The sequence below is a fragment of the Antechinus flavipes genome, chromosome 4 (genome assembly GCF_016432865.1).
Source record: "Antechinus flavipes isolate AdamAnt ecotype Samford, QLD, Australia chromosome 4, AdamAnt_v2, whole genome shotgun sequence".
NCBI classification, from domain to species: Eukaryota; Metazoa; Chordata; class Mammalia; order Dasyuromorphia; family Dasyuridae; genus Antechinus; species Antechinus flavipes.
In genome coordinates, this window is record NC_067401.1 from 154,151,768 (window position 1) to 154,168,486 (window position 16,719).

Below are 16,719 nucleotides of genomic sequence, written 5' to 3' on the forward strand. Positions count from 1 at the left end.
GAAAATGGCATGCAATAACATTTAAAAATTATAGTTATTTTGGAATTTCCCTCATTAACTAATGATTGCCCTGAAAAATCAGACACAACTACTATGTTTAGCCATTTGTAAGCTATATTTCCCTGAAGATTGTAAGCTCCTTGAATACAAGCACCATTTTTCCTTTAGTCTTTGTATATTTGGAATACTTTGTATATTGTAATTAGTACAATACCTTGCACATAGGAAATCCTTGTTGAATTAGAGTCTTGGCATTCTTTCTAGGATTTTCAGGAAAACAACAGCAAAGGAGGTAAATTGACAAGATTACTTCAAAAGGGAGTTATTGATCCCTTTATCTTTAATAACTCTTCCTTTCATTTTTGTGCTATGCATCCATCTTTTCTTTTTGTCTTGGAGCTTAATGCTGCCTTATTAATGACTATTCAGGGCCATGAATTCCTTAGGGATAAATATTCCATGATCTGAAATTTTCATGATCTCTTTCCTTTTAACAAAAATTACTTATCTTCACATTCCTTTAATAATAACACCTTGAATTATACTTACCTAGCAGATAATTCTGCTATGATCACAAAACTGGTTTCCCCAGGGTGAGGCTTATCCATTTGACTCAGGATGGGCTGACTCCTGCAATTTTCTCCAATTCAGGAAACTTGACTGCATAATTTGTGGTAATGGGGGAAAAGTAAATTAAAAAAAAATAGCTTGAATTAATACATGACAATGGCTTAATTGACCATGATTTCATCAGGTGTTTGTTAAATTTTATTTGAAGTTCAATGATTTTTTTTTTTTTTTTTTTGGATTCAGCTTTAGAAAATGTTAATTCCCAAAATAGTCTCTTGGAATTTTATCAGTGGATTTTAATGCCAGAAACTAATTGAATAACTAACGTGAAAATTTCATGGAGACTGACAAGAGAGTCTTTTGGTGGCCTTCAATCTCTGTCTTCTGCTGTCCACTGGGGATAAGTTTGACAAGGAGTTCCTGAAAACAGGTCTATTCTTTTGAAAAGATGATGTTTTATACGTGTGTGTGTATATGTGTGTGTGTGTGTATTGAGGAATGAGGTACACTGGTGTTTAAGTTGGTCCTCTGGGTTTCCATAGCCCACAGATTAAAGACTTTAATTCCAAGGTTTGTCACTTCTTCATAACCTTAATTTCATGCAAAAGGTGCTTGGATGGAGTGAGAAAAAAGTGAGCAAAACCAGGCCAAGAACACTTCAAAAATCTGCTGGGACAGATGCTAAGAAGAAAATAAAACTAGAGACATGGTGCTTGGCATTGTGCCCTTCTGGAGGTAGAGTGGGGAATGGACAAATCTGGCTTGTAGACTTGAGGTGGACCACCTCTGCTGAGTCCAGCTGACAGAGAAGTTCCTTTGAAAACTGATGAGAAGAAAACCATTCCTACTTTTCCTTATGGAAAGCTTAATCTCAGCAGTTCTCTTCAGTTCATATAATTCTGTGCAGCACAGCGTATGTGTATGTATGAGTACCAAAATCTCATGCAAGAAAATCTGCAAAGCATAATGTGATGTCTTTTCTCAAATCTCCACCTATCAAACTTGTCTAGTGTCATGGAAAATGCTTATAATTTAGACAACTGAAACATAGCACAGATTAAGAAATTTATAAAAATGTTGCATTTTTTCTTAAACCTACTCTATTCCTCACCTCCTTCCCAATTCTTCCATTTCTTCTGGACTGAAATTGACAAGTTTCTTTTTTATTTTCCTTTAAAAAAATAAAGTTACAAGCAAAAGTCAGCTTATTGGCAGGGCTTCTTCCACAGTTCCAAGGTCTCTGTGTGCAACCTCATTCCTCCTTCCCAGAAGCATGTAAAAGCGCAGCAATTCTTGACAGAGTCCAGTGCTCATTTAATAAATGGAGCAAAGATCCCACAGGGCTAGTGGAGGGGGTGGCAAGGGAGTGAGACAGGAAAGGATTGCTACTGTTGGAGAATTAAGAGCTGATGAGGCAGAAGGTTAAGGAATATGTGAAGTGTGGAAAAAGATCATTCCATTCTCTTTCTGTCTACCTCCCTGTCATTTTTCCTTTAGCATACCTCTCATCCTCTACCAGACGTATCCTTTCATTTTTTTTTTTTTCTTTTTTTTTTTTTTGGATTAATGTAAAGCACTGATAATTTCAAAATCATAGGCTAAAAATTGCAATATGAATGACGTTAAGAAAATTCAAGAGATGCAACATGTTTTACTCATAATCAAACAGTTAGTAAGTGGTAGGGCTGGGATGTGACCCAAGGATCACTTATTCTAGGCCCAATACACTTTTTACAGAGCCTCTAGATATAATTTTCTTATCCTTCTGTAAAGTTAAACAAAACAAAACAAAACAAAACAGATTGTTGGCTCCCCTTATCCAGGTGAGGTCACAAAGGGTTCTTGGGGGAAAAATAAAATTTTTAAGGGAATCTTTTTTTTTTTTTTTTTTAAGGCATTAGTTCCTGGTACATGATATTACAGATGAAATAGGAGTCCTGACAGAAATTAATTTTCCCCTCCTTTAGTCATAATAATCTCTGAAATTTGTATTGTGCATCACTGTTACAAAGCATTCTTACATATTATATCACTTCATTATTCCAAAACATTCCCATGGACATGACCTAGAATAATTATTTTCATTTTACAGAAAGGGAAACTAAAATTCAGGTAGATCCCTTGCACCTTTCACCTAGACTTGAAGATCATCCATTATACCATACTACTTCCAACTCTAGAACCTGTGCTACATAAACTTCCTGAATTTTTTTAGAGACCATTTTCTTTTCTCTTTGGTAGAAAGAAGGGAACATCTCATCCCCGAGACTGTTCATTTTTTTGGCTTTCAAATAATTCTGTGGTTAGAATAACAACTGGGATGACAGATAATGAAAATGACTTTAAAATCCATAGTTTCCTATCTGATTTCTCAGCTCCAATTCTCTCCCCTCTCTCTCTCTCCTCTATTCAGTTAACTAAGTAATATTCCTAAAGCACATATCACATCCCTTCTCCAAAACCTCCAGTGGGCCCTTTGTACAATTAGAATAAACTATGAACTCCCCTGTTTGTCATTTAAAATTCTGGCTCCAGCCTGCCTTTCCAGCTTTATTATATATTACTTCCCTTAATATATTGTATAGTCTAGCCAAATTGGCCTTCTTACTGTACCTTGCTTATAGCATTACATCCCCCATCTCTATGTCTTTGCACAGGCTATACAGTCCCTTCTTGAAATGCCTCCATTTCTTACTTTCATCACTCAGAACCTCTAGTTTCCTTTAAAACTCAATTCACAGGTCACCTTGAGACATTTCTTAATTACCCTAGCTACTAGTGCCACGATTTTCCCCTTTCTTTGTACCCCCTGTGCTTAGCACAGTGCCTTGTAACATTTTCCCTGCTACCCCCAAGATTTTTTCTCAACTCTCATTCTCTATGTTCTTAGGTCACAAACTTCCCTTCTCTTATATGGCTTTACTGGGAATAAACAACAAAGCAACTTTCAAGTACTACTTCTGACAAAGAATCATAAATTATACTTGGAAGGGACAATAGTAGTAATCTAATTCAAAACCCCACCTCACCACCATCAACTTGTTTTAGCATTTGTAGAAAGGAGGTGATTTGTGAGAAGCAGGATTTGAGTCCAGGATAGCTGATTACAAACCCAATATTCTTTGAATTGTGCCTACTGCTTTTCACTCCAAAGCCCATGCTGAGTCAACTCCATGACTTTTTTTGGATACCATTTACTTTTTTCTTTGGGAAAAAAGGAGGAAAATACTTCATATTTGAGAGTGTTCATTCCTTTTGACCATCATAGTTTTGTGGTTAGAAAAATAGAAACTGAGTTGAGAGATAATGGTAATTACTTTAAAATCCAGTTAAGAGAAGGACAAAAAAAAAAAGTTTTTATCCTAAAGAAATAGGATCAAGTCTTTTCAACATAGAGTTCTCAAATTGCCATAACCAGCTGAATAATATCTAGTATACAAATCGTTACATCTACATTTAGACAATGGAACAGAGAGTATTGCTAACTCAATAATTGGATCCAGGCTTTTTGTATAGGCATGTTCCATGAACCAGATAATAAATCCTGAATCATAATGTGGGTAAGATTGCTTCTACTACAGTTTATACCAAAATATTGATATTTCATATTAAATATAACGTGTGGCACTCCCCCTGCTGGCTATGAGTATTTATTAACCATTTTGAATTAGAGTATAATTGAAGTTAGTGATTTACTAAGTTATTTTGTTTGGAGATACAGTTTATATTGTAACAATATATCATATTCCAAACATAGCAATAAATTAAAAAGAAAAAAAAGTAGATTTAAAAAAAAATTTCCCAGTTCAAATTTCGAACAAGATATCTAGGCATCCTTTCCTATAAAGTCTAACTTGTTAAAATAGTTAATAATATAATAGTTATTTAACTTAATTTTCAGTTTAGTGGAAGAAAAACTAAGTTTCCAAAATGAGTGGGGAAGAGGTAGTAGAGACTGAGTTGGCTTTTTGTTGGTTGATTGTTACTAAATGGAGTTATGTTAAATAGTTCCATAAGATGCCATTCTGGATTTCTCTAAATTTCCATGTAGGCCTTAATATTAGTTCAGAGTATTGAAGGCCTATCAGACCTACATTGGTAGCATAATCTTTCACAAATGAAAAGGTTAGGTGTCTTCAACTGGTATTCAAGTTTGGAGAATGTGTTAAATGAATAACTGAATTTCTATCAGATGGTGTGAAGAACAAGTAGATTATGTGTACATATTGCAAATAATGTGATTCATGATTGCTAACATATTATCCAATTAACTGGGTCCATATGTCCACTGTCTTTGCAGGAGGATGTGAATAGATACAACTAAACAATTTAATAGCATTTAGTGAGTGATTCAAAGTTAAAAAGAACTTTAAATATATATCATCTTATTCAAAGAATTCTCTGGGAAGTAAGACCTATTTTTATTCCTATTTTTCAAATGAGAAAACTGAGTCAAATTGAAATGTGACTTTTTACACAGATGATAAGGCAGAAAGAGGCAGAATTGAGACTTAGCTTGTCCACATTCCAAGCCTACCAGTCTATTCATTGTGCCACATAGGTCATTTTCCTTTTCTCTCTCTTTTTCTTTCTTTCCTTTTCTTTAATCTGGATAAAATAGTGAATACACAACTAATTTTTAAAAAGTTGAGTACTTTTGAATTCTAGAGAACATATCATTATTCTGAAAACAAAATCAGAATTGAAATTAAAATTATGTTGTTGCTTACAGACATTTCAGTTATATCTGACTTTTGATAACCCAATTTGAGGTTTACTTAACAAAGATACTGTAATAGTTTGCCATGTTCTTCTCTAGCTTGTTTTAGAGATGAAGAAATCAAGGCAAACAGGGGTAAGCAACTTAACCAGAGTCAAACAGTTTGGAAGTATCTGAGGCTAAATTTGATCTCAAGAAGATGTCTGTCTGACTCCAGACTCAGCACATTAATCCAATGTGCCACTTATCTGCCCAAAATAATATTAATGATCTCCATTTTAAGAACCCCAAATTATATATATATATATATATATATGTATGCATGTATATGTATGTATACACACACACACACACATAGTTCTTGTTCTTTTTTTTTTTTTCAGCTATTACTGTAATTCATTGCTCAAGTCTTGCCCAGATGCCTCTTTGTGGCATAGAAGGTAACCCTGACTTCCAGCAAGCTATACACAATGTCACCCTTAAGGTGTGAAGGGCCTAAAGAAAATGTGTTTTTGTGAACAAAAAACATGAAAAGATCAGGCTGCACATGAGGCTGCTCTCTAGGGGAGTATCGAGAATGGTCAGAAACAAGCAATCACAAAGACGATAGTAGAATGACAATAATAGATATAGTAGTATATCAGGAATACATGACATAGAATCACCTCCAATCTAGAAAAATGCAGAAACAAAAACCTGAAACCCTTTAATAATTCTAAACAAATGCTATATTCATTGTAGTATTGAGCACTCTCTAGAACGTACTGAGCTCATATTTCATTTTTATCTTAATAATTTTGTGTCTATAATGAGAGAGTTCCTCTTAAGTGAAGGGCCCCATGAGACTTGCTGGAGCCTAAGGGTTGGATTTGCTATACCAGTGAAGTCCCGGCTCTAACAGGTTGTATCAAGCTGGAACAACTTCAAGAACAGCCCAGTGACGACCTCTGCCTGTTGTCTATAAATGAACCCAATTACATTTAGAAAGGTTTCATACTTTTTTTTAGCCAGAACAACTCTCATCAAAGAATATGCTAAAGTATGTGATCTGCATTAGAGAAGACTAACATTGATGAATGTGCAAATCTATGATAGCATCAAGAGCAGGAGGATCCAGACATTTACGTATAATTTCTCTCCCACTTCTCTGCTCAGATGAAATAGGATATAATTTATGAGCTAAGGAAAGAATTGCATGGTTGAGCTGTTTGTTCCTTGGCCTCTTAGGATTTCAATCAGGCCTCTCACACTCTTTTAATGAAGGGTGATATTTTGTTTTCAGGGCAAGGCCGAGGTGGTGTGTGTGTGTGTATGTGTGTGTGTGTGTGCGAGGGGGTGCTAAGGTTTCACAAAGGTAGCAATTACATGATAACAGCAAGTAGCATGGACTGTGTCTTGTTACCTCTCATTTTAAAGGTGCCAAATCTCCAGCGGACATCATTGTTATTATGGCTTAAGTTGGCTGAGGTCACCGTGGTTCATCTATTTTATACATTGGTAGCCTTCTCCTTATTACTTGCCAAACAAACCTTTTTATTTTTGCACACGTTTATGTTGATTTTGTGGTTTCTGAAATTGGATTCTGGCTCCTAGAGGCCTGAGTTTCCACAGCAACTGCAGGCCTTATCTGCTACTGGTTCTTGGCACGCAGACAACCAGGCCTTTCACTCACTTTGAATTTTTTTTCCCTAAAAAAAAAAAATAACACACACACACACACATCTTTTTCCCCCTTCATCTTTCCTATTTTTCCTACACCCTGTCATTTAAAAATCACATAATTAATTGCGTACATCCTGTGCCACATGCAATTGCCACAGCTTTGAAGTCCCAATAGATCATTTTATAGAGCCATGGGTGCCATTTTAAGGGGGGAAAAACAACATCTCAGGACCTGGCGCCAGCCTACAGCTTTGTAGAATTCAGCATATCCTTCTCCAGGTATGATAAAGAAACCTGGACACTTTCTGTTTGTTTTTCCTTATTTCCTTTCCAACCTAGCCTTTTCAATATATAGGAAAGACCTCAGGACTAATTTTTTTTCCCTCTCCACAGTTAGCTTTTCCTCCCAAAACCAGCATGAACTGCTTCATTTGGTGACAGGGGTGAGGTTTGCTTGCTTTCTTTCAACTTGGAGAGGGAAAAAAAAGTAGTCTGTTTTAGCATCATGTCCATCATGTCATGAGGAGCCATTACTGATCCAGCAGGGGTGGGATAAACCAATAGGCAAACAAACAAAAAAAAATTAGCAACCCTCCCCAACCCCCTACTTTGCCACCCCAGTTTCACTTAGACTTCATAAAGAGCAAACAACAATAAATGATCTCACTAACTTTTTAAAGTTGTGAAAGAAAAAAAAAAAACATTACCATCATTTGCTTTTGGGAAAGAAAGCATCTTGGGGAATAGAGCTCTCAAAGTTTTTGAAAAAGACTTAGACTTCACTATGTCAAGTTGGGTTCAATTTAAAGGAAAAATCCTTAGAAGTGTCACTTCTTCAATAATACCTATGGGCATTGTGTCAAGTATTTAATCACCTAAATAAACTGTGTGAGACAGGTATAGTCTTCTCTGATGCTTACAACAACTCTGGTAGGAGATGCTGTTGTTATTTGCATTTTACAATTGAGGAAACTGAGGCAAACCGAAGTTAAATATATATATATATAAATATATAGTTACTAAGTGCCAGAAGACAAATTTAAAAACAAGCCTTCTTGACTCTCTCAGTGTTTCTTGGTATTATGGTGCCACCATAGTGTTATTTTTTGTTTATTTACCTATTGATTTATTCCACCCCTACTAGATCAGTAATGGCTGCTTCTATTATGCTTCTATTGATAGTGTTTCTATTCTGTCTGTGGGTAGTACAATTTCCAGGGCTTTTTTGAACTCCTTTGGTCTAAGCACACTCTCCTAGAGGAAATACGCTCTTAGAGAGCTGATTAGATAAACACACTTTGAGATATGATAGTGATGATTAATAACGATTGCCTAAACTCTCTCATCTCAGATATTGTTTTCATAACATTTGTCTTCAGAGCCTTAAGCTAAAGAAGTAAAGAAAGTGAGATTTTCTAGAACAGTGAGATTTTCTGGAACCATCATCAAACTAAAAGGGAAGAGGGATCTGGTTAGTCAAACTTTTCTAAAAATGGTAAAGTGACCTTGATTAAGCAGCTAGGTAGCACAATAGTACAAATTGTGGCCCTGAAATCAGGAAGTCCTGAGAACAAATTTGGACTCAGACAACAATGAGCTATGTGACTCTAGGCAAGTCGCTTAAATTATGTTTGCCTTAATCTATTGGACAAGAAAATGGCAAACCACTGTAGTATCATTGCCAAGAAAAGCCCCATGGAAAGCACTGTCCAAGAAGTCACAAAGAGTTAAAGGCAACTGAACAACAATAATTGCTTTGATATCTAAAGCTTTCCTGTTTTATATACTGTATTATTGACAAGAAGTTCATTTTAATCAACCTGTGTGGATCAACTTCTTCATTGGGGAAAAAAAAAAAAAAAAAAAGGAGTTGGAACATAAAAAGGTTCAGATGAACAAAGAAATTTTTTCTTTTTGTTATTGGGGTCTCTCCTACTTTATTTACCATGGCAAAATACACATGCATATGACCACACATAGGCCTTTCCTTAATTTCTATGCCAGGATCATGGGCATTTAGAGTAGGGAGGCAGATTATAGATCCTATTTTTGAATGTCCTTTCTTCTTTAATTGAGGAAACTGAGGCACTGAGAGAAGTAGCCAACACAAGTTCTCACAGGTAATAAAAAGCATAACTGAGATTCAAAGTCAGGTCCATTGATTCCAAAAGTAGGCTCTTTTGTTCACTGTAGCATAATGATAAAAACCAATCTGGGAACTCCCCCAAAACAGACTTCCTAGTCTAGGATGTGTTGTGGATGAGATGATGTTAAACAAACACCTAATACAGTGGGAGCTATTTAGTCACATTGTCTATGATTCTTGGATAGGGTATCTGTTCTGACTCTGAATCTGAAGTGGGACTCCTTCAGTTAAGTTTCCAATCTGTGATTTCAGGGAGGCTAGATATTTAAACCAAAAATGTAGACCTCAAAGCCAAAATTTTCTTTTTTGATTTGGGGTGTATGTAATGACTGCCCTAGCTAGCAAGATCTATTCATGCAGGGATGTAGGAGAGTGCATAACTCTCTTGTCCAGGATTTCCTCACATGTAACTTAGAGAGGAAAGTGCTCCTGTTGGAGGATATAGTCATTTTTGCAAAGATATGGAGATCTGGGTTTATCTTTCATTGAAGTATAGAGTACATAAACTCTGCATTTTTCTGGTTAGCCTATAGTCTTTAGAATGGTAAGTCACCATTACAATTAACCCTGAGAACCCTAAAGCTGGGCTTCCTAAAGTTCCAAAATGTCTTTTTCAGCAATAAGATATTCCCAAGGCTGCCAATAGAATGAAATAGTATTTTTATAGTCACTGACTGAGGGTCTAAGCCAGGAAGGAATTAAGATGGGAAGCAGGGAGAAAAGAGTCTAAACATTTTATTTAAAGATTTTTTTTTTTTTTTACTAAAGCTTTTTATTTTTCAAAACATATGCATGGACAATTCTTCAACATTACTTCTTGAAAAATCCTGTGTTCCAATTTCCCCCCCTTCCCCCATGCCCTTCCCTAGATGGCAAGTAGTCCAATATATGTTAAGTAAAAATATATATTAAATCCAATATATGCATATATATTTATATAATTATCGTGCTGCACAAGAGAAAAAGTGAAGCAAGCAAACAACAACAAAAAGAGTGAAAATGCTATGTTGTGACCCACACTCAGTTCCCACAGTCCTCTCTCTGGGTGTAAATGGCTTTCTTCATCACTGAACAAATGGAAGTGGTTTGAATCATCTCAGGGTTGAAGAGAGCCACGTCCATCAGAATTGATCATCATATAGTCTTGTTGTTGCTATCTACAATGATGTCCTGGTTCTGCTCATTTCACTTAGCATCAGTTCATGGAAATCTCTCCAGGCCTTTCTGGAAATCATCTTGTTGGTCTAAACATTTTCTTTTTAAATGAGGGGAATAAAAGAAAGAAAGGCCAAAAAAATCATTGATCTTTAGACTTAAAACTGGAAGATAACATTGATATCATCTAATCCAACCCCAGGGGAATTGAGACCTAGGAAGACTAAAGTATTTGCCAAGCATCATACACATAGGAAACAAGACAAAATAGATTTTTTTGCCTTGATCTTCTAACTCTAAGAGCAAATCTCTTTCTATCATGCCACCCTTTTATAGAATGGAAAAGAGGAGACTGTGCATCCTAACTGCATGTTCATCTGGAGAAAGTAATTTGAGGATATAATGTTTCTTATCATGGGAATAGAAAGACAGCATTTCTTCTAGACTGTTCACAGCAATTCAAATCTCCAATAGACATGATCAAATGGGAATAATTCAGCTTTGAAATAATTACACACAGGAAGAGTAAGTCAGAAAAGACAGTCTATTTTCACTTTTTATCAATATTGACAATATCTTTTGCATTGTACTGGTAAATGCATTCTTGACTATAACTTTTTTATTTTAATAATATTTTAGTTTTAAACATTCACCTTTGTAAAACCTTGTGTTATATGCAATTTGATATAGGTCAAACATGGGCAATTGTTCTAAGCATATTTCCATATTTATTATGCTGCCCAAAATAAATAAGATCAAAAGGGGAAAAAACACAAGAAAGGAATAAAAAACAAACAAATATCAACAAAGGTGAAAATACCCTGCTTTAATCCATATTCAGTCTCCTTGATTCTCTCTTTGGCTGTGGAGAGCATTTTCCATCACAGATCTATCAGAATTGTCATGAATTACCACATTGTTAAAAAGAGCCAAGTCTATCATAGTTGATCATCACATGATCTTGCTGTCACTATGTACAATATTCTCTTGGTTCTACTCCCTTCATTTATCATTAGTTCTTATACGTCTTTGGAGCTTTTCTGAAATCAGCCTGATCAAATTTTTTTATAGAAAATATTCTATTACATTCATATACCACAACTTTTTTTCAGCCAGTTGATGGGCATCCATTCAATTTCTAGTTCCTTGCCACTCCAAAAAAGATTGTTACAAACAGACACTGCTGCATCAAAGGATATGCATTTTTTGTTTGTTTGTTTTGTTTTTCGCTGAGGCAATTGGGGTTAAGTGACTTGCCCAGAGTCACGCAGCCAGGAAGTGTTAAGTGATTGACACCAGATTTGAACTCAGGTTCTCCTGATTTCAAGGCTGGTCCTTTATCCACTGCACCAACTAGCTGCCCCATGTGCATGTTTCTATCTCCCTTAAGGAATAGTTCAAAATTGCTTTCCAGAATGGTTGGATCATTTCACAACTCCACCAACAATGCATTAGGGTCCTAGCTTTCTCACATCCCCTCCAACATTCATCATTATCTTTTCCTCTCATCCTAACCTATTTGGGAGTTGTGGAGTGGTACCTTAGAGTTTCATGACTGTATCTTGAATACTTTTTAACAATCGTATTTTTATATAATTTCAGCAATCTTTTTTTTTCAAGACTGCCTAATTTCATTCTAGGTATTAACTGTTCTAGTGGAGTTTTTAATTTTATTATGAATCATCAGAAAAATCTACCTTAAAATTACCTGAAAACACAGAACATTTGGTTGGTTTTTAATCATTTAACTCCAACTGTTTGAACAACAGTTGGTTTGATATCAGAAATGTTTTAAAGGGGATTCTTGCGATAGTTGGGAGTTTGACTAGATTAATTCCTAAGGCCTTTTCATATATTAAGAGCATGAATTTCTTAAAGTGGCATAATGAACAGAATGCTGGCTTCGGAGTTAGGAAAATCTGAATTCAAACTTGCTTTAGATATTAACCTGTGCCACACAAAAATCATTGTCTCAGTGGCTTGCTCTATAAAATGAGGATGACAATAGCACCTTGTTCCATGCAATTTATGAGAGGACGTTGACAATAATTCCATCAATCACTCAACATTTCTGAAGCACTTACTATGTTACATACTGTATAATATCTATATATCTCTATCTGGGGATAATATCTACATATCTCTATCTCTCTATCTTCCTATCTATATGAGATCTATTTTGGATATGTTTAGTTTAAGATATCTATTGGACACACAGTTTAATATATTTGATAGATGGTTGACAATGCTAGATTAAAGGTCAGCAGAGAGGTGAGGGTAAATTAAATAGATTTGCAAATCTCCACCACAGATAGGGCAATTAAATCCAAGGGAATTTAGGAGATCACAAAATGATGTAATATAAGAAAAAAAGAGAGAAGAAACCAGGAAAGAACCCTGAGGAGTATCTATGTTTAGAGGGTACAATCTGGATGAGAATTAAATAAAGAAGTCTGAGAAGTTGTGGTTATATAGGTAGGAAGAGAATCATGAGAGAATGACATGCTAAAAATCTAGAGGGAAAAGAATATGAAGAAGGGGAATGTGCTCAAAAGTAGCAAAAGCTTATAGGGGTAGAAGAATGAGAAATTAAGAGCATAGGAAGATGTGGATGATTTACAGCCTTGATGAATGAAGAGAATACCCAGATCAATGAAATCCTTCGAACTTATTTTGTTATTAACAAAGTGCTTTTAGCATTGATTTGTTATGTGTGATTTTTTTTTTTTTCCATGTCAGTAAATCTCTGGTAGGATAATCATTCTGTGTGTAGCACCCTCTAGTGGACTGAAGAGGTAATATAATTTGTTTCAAGAGAAATCCAAGGACCTATTTCAATTTAAAAACATTAGGAAAGAATGACAAAATTAAAACTAGACAAAAACTGACATGAGGGGGAAACTGAAAGAGTGTGTGTGTGTGTGTGTGTGTACAGTCCAACTAAACTCCCAGAACATATGGATTACCCAACTAGAAATGGGGATTTAAAATTAACAGTAATTCATACTCTCACACTCAGGTGAAAAACTAAAATATCATGCACAAAAATTCCATCATGAGTCCTACTAATATATAGAGAAATACATATATTTCTCTAATGGATCTCTGCTAATATAAAAGGAAATATACAAGGAGGCATAAGAAAAAAATCTCTTCTGAAGTCTCTGAAATATATAAAACACTGTATATCTCTATCACATATACTAGTAAACATTCCAAAATGAAGGTCAAAACTGGATGATAAGAAAAGCAGGTTATTTAAAAAAATGAAAGAAAACTTAAATGAACCCTCCAAATTAGTATGCTTTCAAAAATAGTATTTGGGAATGACTAAATCAATTTTGTAATTCCAGAGAAATTAGTCATTTAGATTTGGTAGGGAAGAGGTGGGAACAAGAAAAAAAGAGAATAGGGAATAGAGGAGAGATCGAAGAGGAAGAGAGAGAGAGAGAAAAAAAGAGAGAGAGAGAGAGAGAGAGAGAGAGAGAGAGAGAGAGAGAGAAAGAGAGAGAGAGACCAATCTTCTATTATACTTCAGAAGCTCTTGAAATAGTCCATTTAAGTGGTATACTTTCTATTACAATTTGAACTACAGCATGCAAATAACTGAACCAGCACTTTGTAACTGGGAACTCAGAAATGATTGGAGTCCAATTATGTCTGTGGTTTCACAATTACACAATTATCAGTTCCAAATACCAGGAGACAAGGAGACCAACTCTGAAAAAGGTAGCATTCAGCCCATGGCCCCATTTCTGTTTTTCTTAACTCTGGTGAAGGTATTAAATTGCACACAACACCTTCAATATAAACTATACAGAAGCACACAAAACACACCCTTTCCCAACATCTTTTTCCACCCCCTAAACCGTCTGCCCACTGCATTTAACTCATATGAAGTGAAATAAAATGATTTTGGGAGAAAGAAAATGAAACTCACTCTAATTTTTAATTTCTAATGGGCTTTGGTCTCAGGATACAGATGTAGCTGAGAGCTGACAGCAACATGAAGAAGAAAGAGAAAGGAAGAAAAAGACTATTTATAGTAATGGTAGAAAAAAAAGGGAGCAATAGTCATCAATGTCAATGGAGTAAAAAGTCTCCAGTGGAATGTTCAGAGTATCTGTGCATGGCCTTCTGTTATTTAATTTTTGTCATTATTTTTTGTTAAAGTCATAGTTTGCATACACATCAAATTTGTAGTTATCAGGAAGGTGGGAGTAATAGGTGGAGAGAAAACATTGGATGACATAGTTATGATGCAAAAACACTTTTACAGGGTAGAAAATTAGACAGAATCTAGTAAGACAGAATCTAGTAACTCAGTAAGACATCTGTTGAGGGCACCACCATTTTCCCAGTTGTTCAGGCTCACAATTTTAGTGTCATTCTCACTTCTGCTCATCCCACAAATTCAAATCGTCAAATCTTGTCATTTTCCCCTATGCAGCATCTTTCATATATGTCCTCTTCTTTCTTCTCATACTGCACCACTCTGGTACAGGACTTAATCAGCCCACATCAGAGTTATTGAAATAGTCCACTAGAAATCATTTCCCTGCTCTCTCTCTCTCTCTCTCTCTCTCTCTCTCTCTCTCTCTCTCTCTGTCTCTTTCTCTCTCTGTCTCTGTCTCTTTCTGTCTCTCTGTCTCTGTCTCTCTCCACTTACTTCCATCCTTCATTCAGCTCAGACATTGACCTCTTTAAAAAGCAGTTTTGACCATGTTGATTCTTTTCTCCCATTCAATAAATTCCCTATTAGTATCAGGATTAAAAATAAAATCGTTTGTTTGACATATGAAACTCCTTACAATCTTCTTTTTTCCTGCCTTCTAAGTTTTCTTACACTTTTCTCCATTCCAATTTTCTCTATAATCTGTCAAAGCTAACTTTCTTGCTATTTCTTGAATATGACACTCCCTCTTCTGATTCTGGGGTTTTTCCCTGGCTTTCCTCCATGCCCCAAATGCTCACATTCCTCACCTCTACTTCCTGGATTCCCTGGCTTCCTCAGCTCAAATTCTGAGTTTATAAGGGTTCTTTTCTAGCATCCCTGCTGCCATCTCTCACTGCTAGTAACTTCCCTCTGAGATTACTTCCTATGTATACCGCACATATCTTGATGTACATAGTTATGTGCATATATTCATTACAATGTGAACACCTTGACAGATAGGTCCATTATTTTGCCTTTTTTATATTCCCTGTGGTTAACATAGTATTTGGAATCTGGTAATTTCTTAGTAAATACTTATTTGTTATTCAATAAAGAAAATGTGAAAATGTATAAAATGGGTAAAAAAATCCCCCAAAACTAGATTTATAGATTTAAAAAAATTAGAGAGACATGCTTAGGTAGTTATTTGAAAAAAAGATCTCAAAAGTTTAACGGACTATAAACTCATTATGAGACAGTAGTGTGATGGCACAGGCAAAAAAAAAAAAAAGGCAATGTATTCTTGAGATGGATTAAGAGTAGCAAAATTGGCAGAGCCAAGTTGGTGCATTGAAGGGAGAAACTTGTCCAACCCCTTTCTCAAACTTGTCTAAATTCCTTTAAATAATGAGTATAAACAAATTTTAGAGGTGAGAACACCTCAAAAGACAGTGGAGAACACAGTCCAGTTAAAGGCAACTTAGAAGGTAAGCAGAAAAGATCTGTGTAACCAGAGTGGAAGCCTAGCATACAATCCCAGCATAGGCTACAACAGCACAATCTGTGCCCCAGTCCCCAGGCCCAGCTCTGACCCAGTCCTAGAATCATGCCAGCCCCAGCCCAGTCTTGGCTGGACCCCAGCATCAGTGAAGCAGGACCTCTGCATCAGCAGTAGTGTTAGAAGTTTCTAGATCTCTTCACCTAGGAACACCAGGGAAGACTCAGAAAGTCAATGGAAAAGGTCTGTGGCAATGGGATGGGAGTCTGGTGGGGTGGGAGTCCCACGTATAGTCCTAGTGAAAACCATACCAACACAGGCCGGGCCCCATCCCTGAGCCAAGCTTTAGCAAAGTAAAACCCTTTTGATTTAGCACACTAGATTTTACAGCTATAATAGAGTGGAGATACTCTTAATAGCTCTAGAGCAAAAAAAGAAGGCTTTTGATCAGGTTCCTAGAAGGATTTTTGAAAACAGCTAAAGCTTGGGATAGTGCACCTTCCACCCTGGAAAAGAGCCTTCTTTAGCAAAAATTTAAAAGCCAAATAATACATTAGGAAAATGAGCAGACAATAATAGTAAAAAGGTTCTGACCATTGAAAGTTATTATGGTGACAAGGAAGATCAAGACACACATTCAGAAGGTGATAACAAAGTCCAGACTTTTACATCCAAAGCCTCCAAGAAAAATAAGAATTGGGCTTAGGCCATGGAAGAACTCAAAAGGGATTTTCAAAATCAAATAAAAGAGATAGAGGAAAAAAAATAGGAAAAAAAAAATTTACAGTCATGTGAAAGGAAATGCAAATAAC

At 35.8% G+C, this 16,719-nt stretch overlaps 1 non-coding gene across 1 annotated transcript; it reads left to right on the forward strand.

Moving 5' to 3' along the window:
* Positions 1 to 541: 541 nt before the first annotated feature.
* On the forward strand, positions 542 to 711 carry LOC127563690 (U1 spliceosomal RNA). The gene has a single exon (XR_007954126.1). It is a non-coding gene; the product is annotated as a U1 spliceosomal RNA (small nuclear RNA).
* The last annotated feature ends 16,008 nt before the right edge of the window (positions 712 to 16,719 follow it).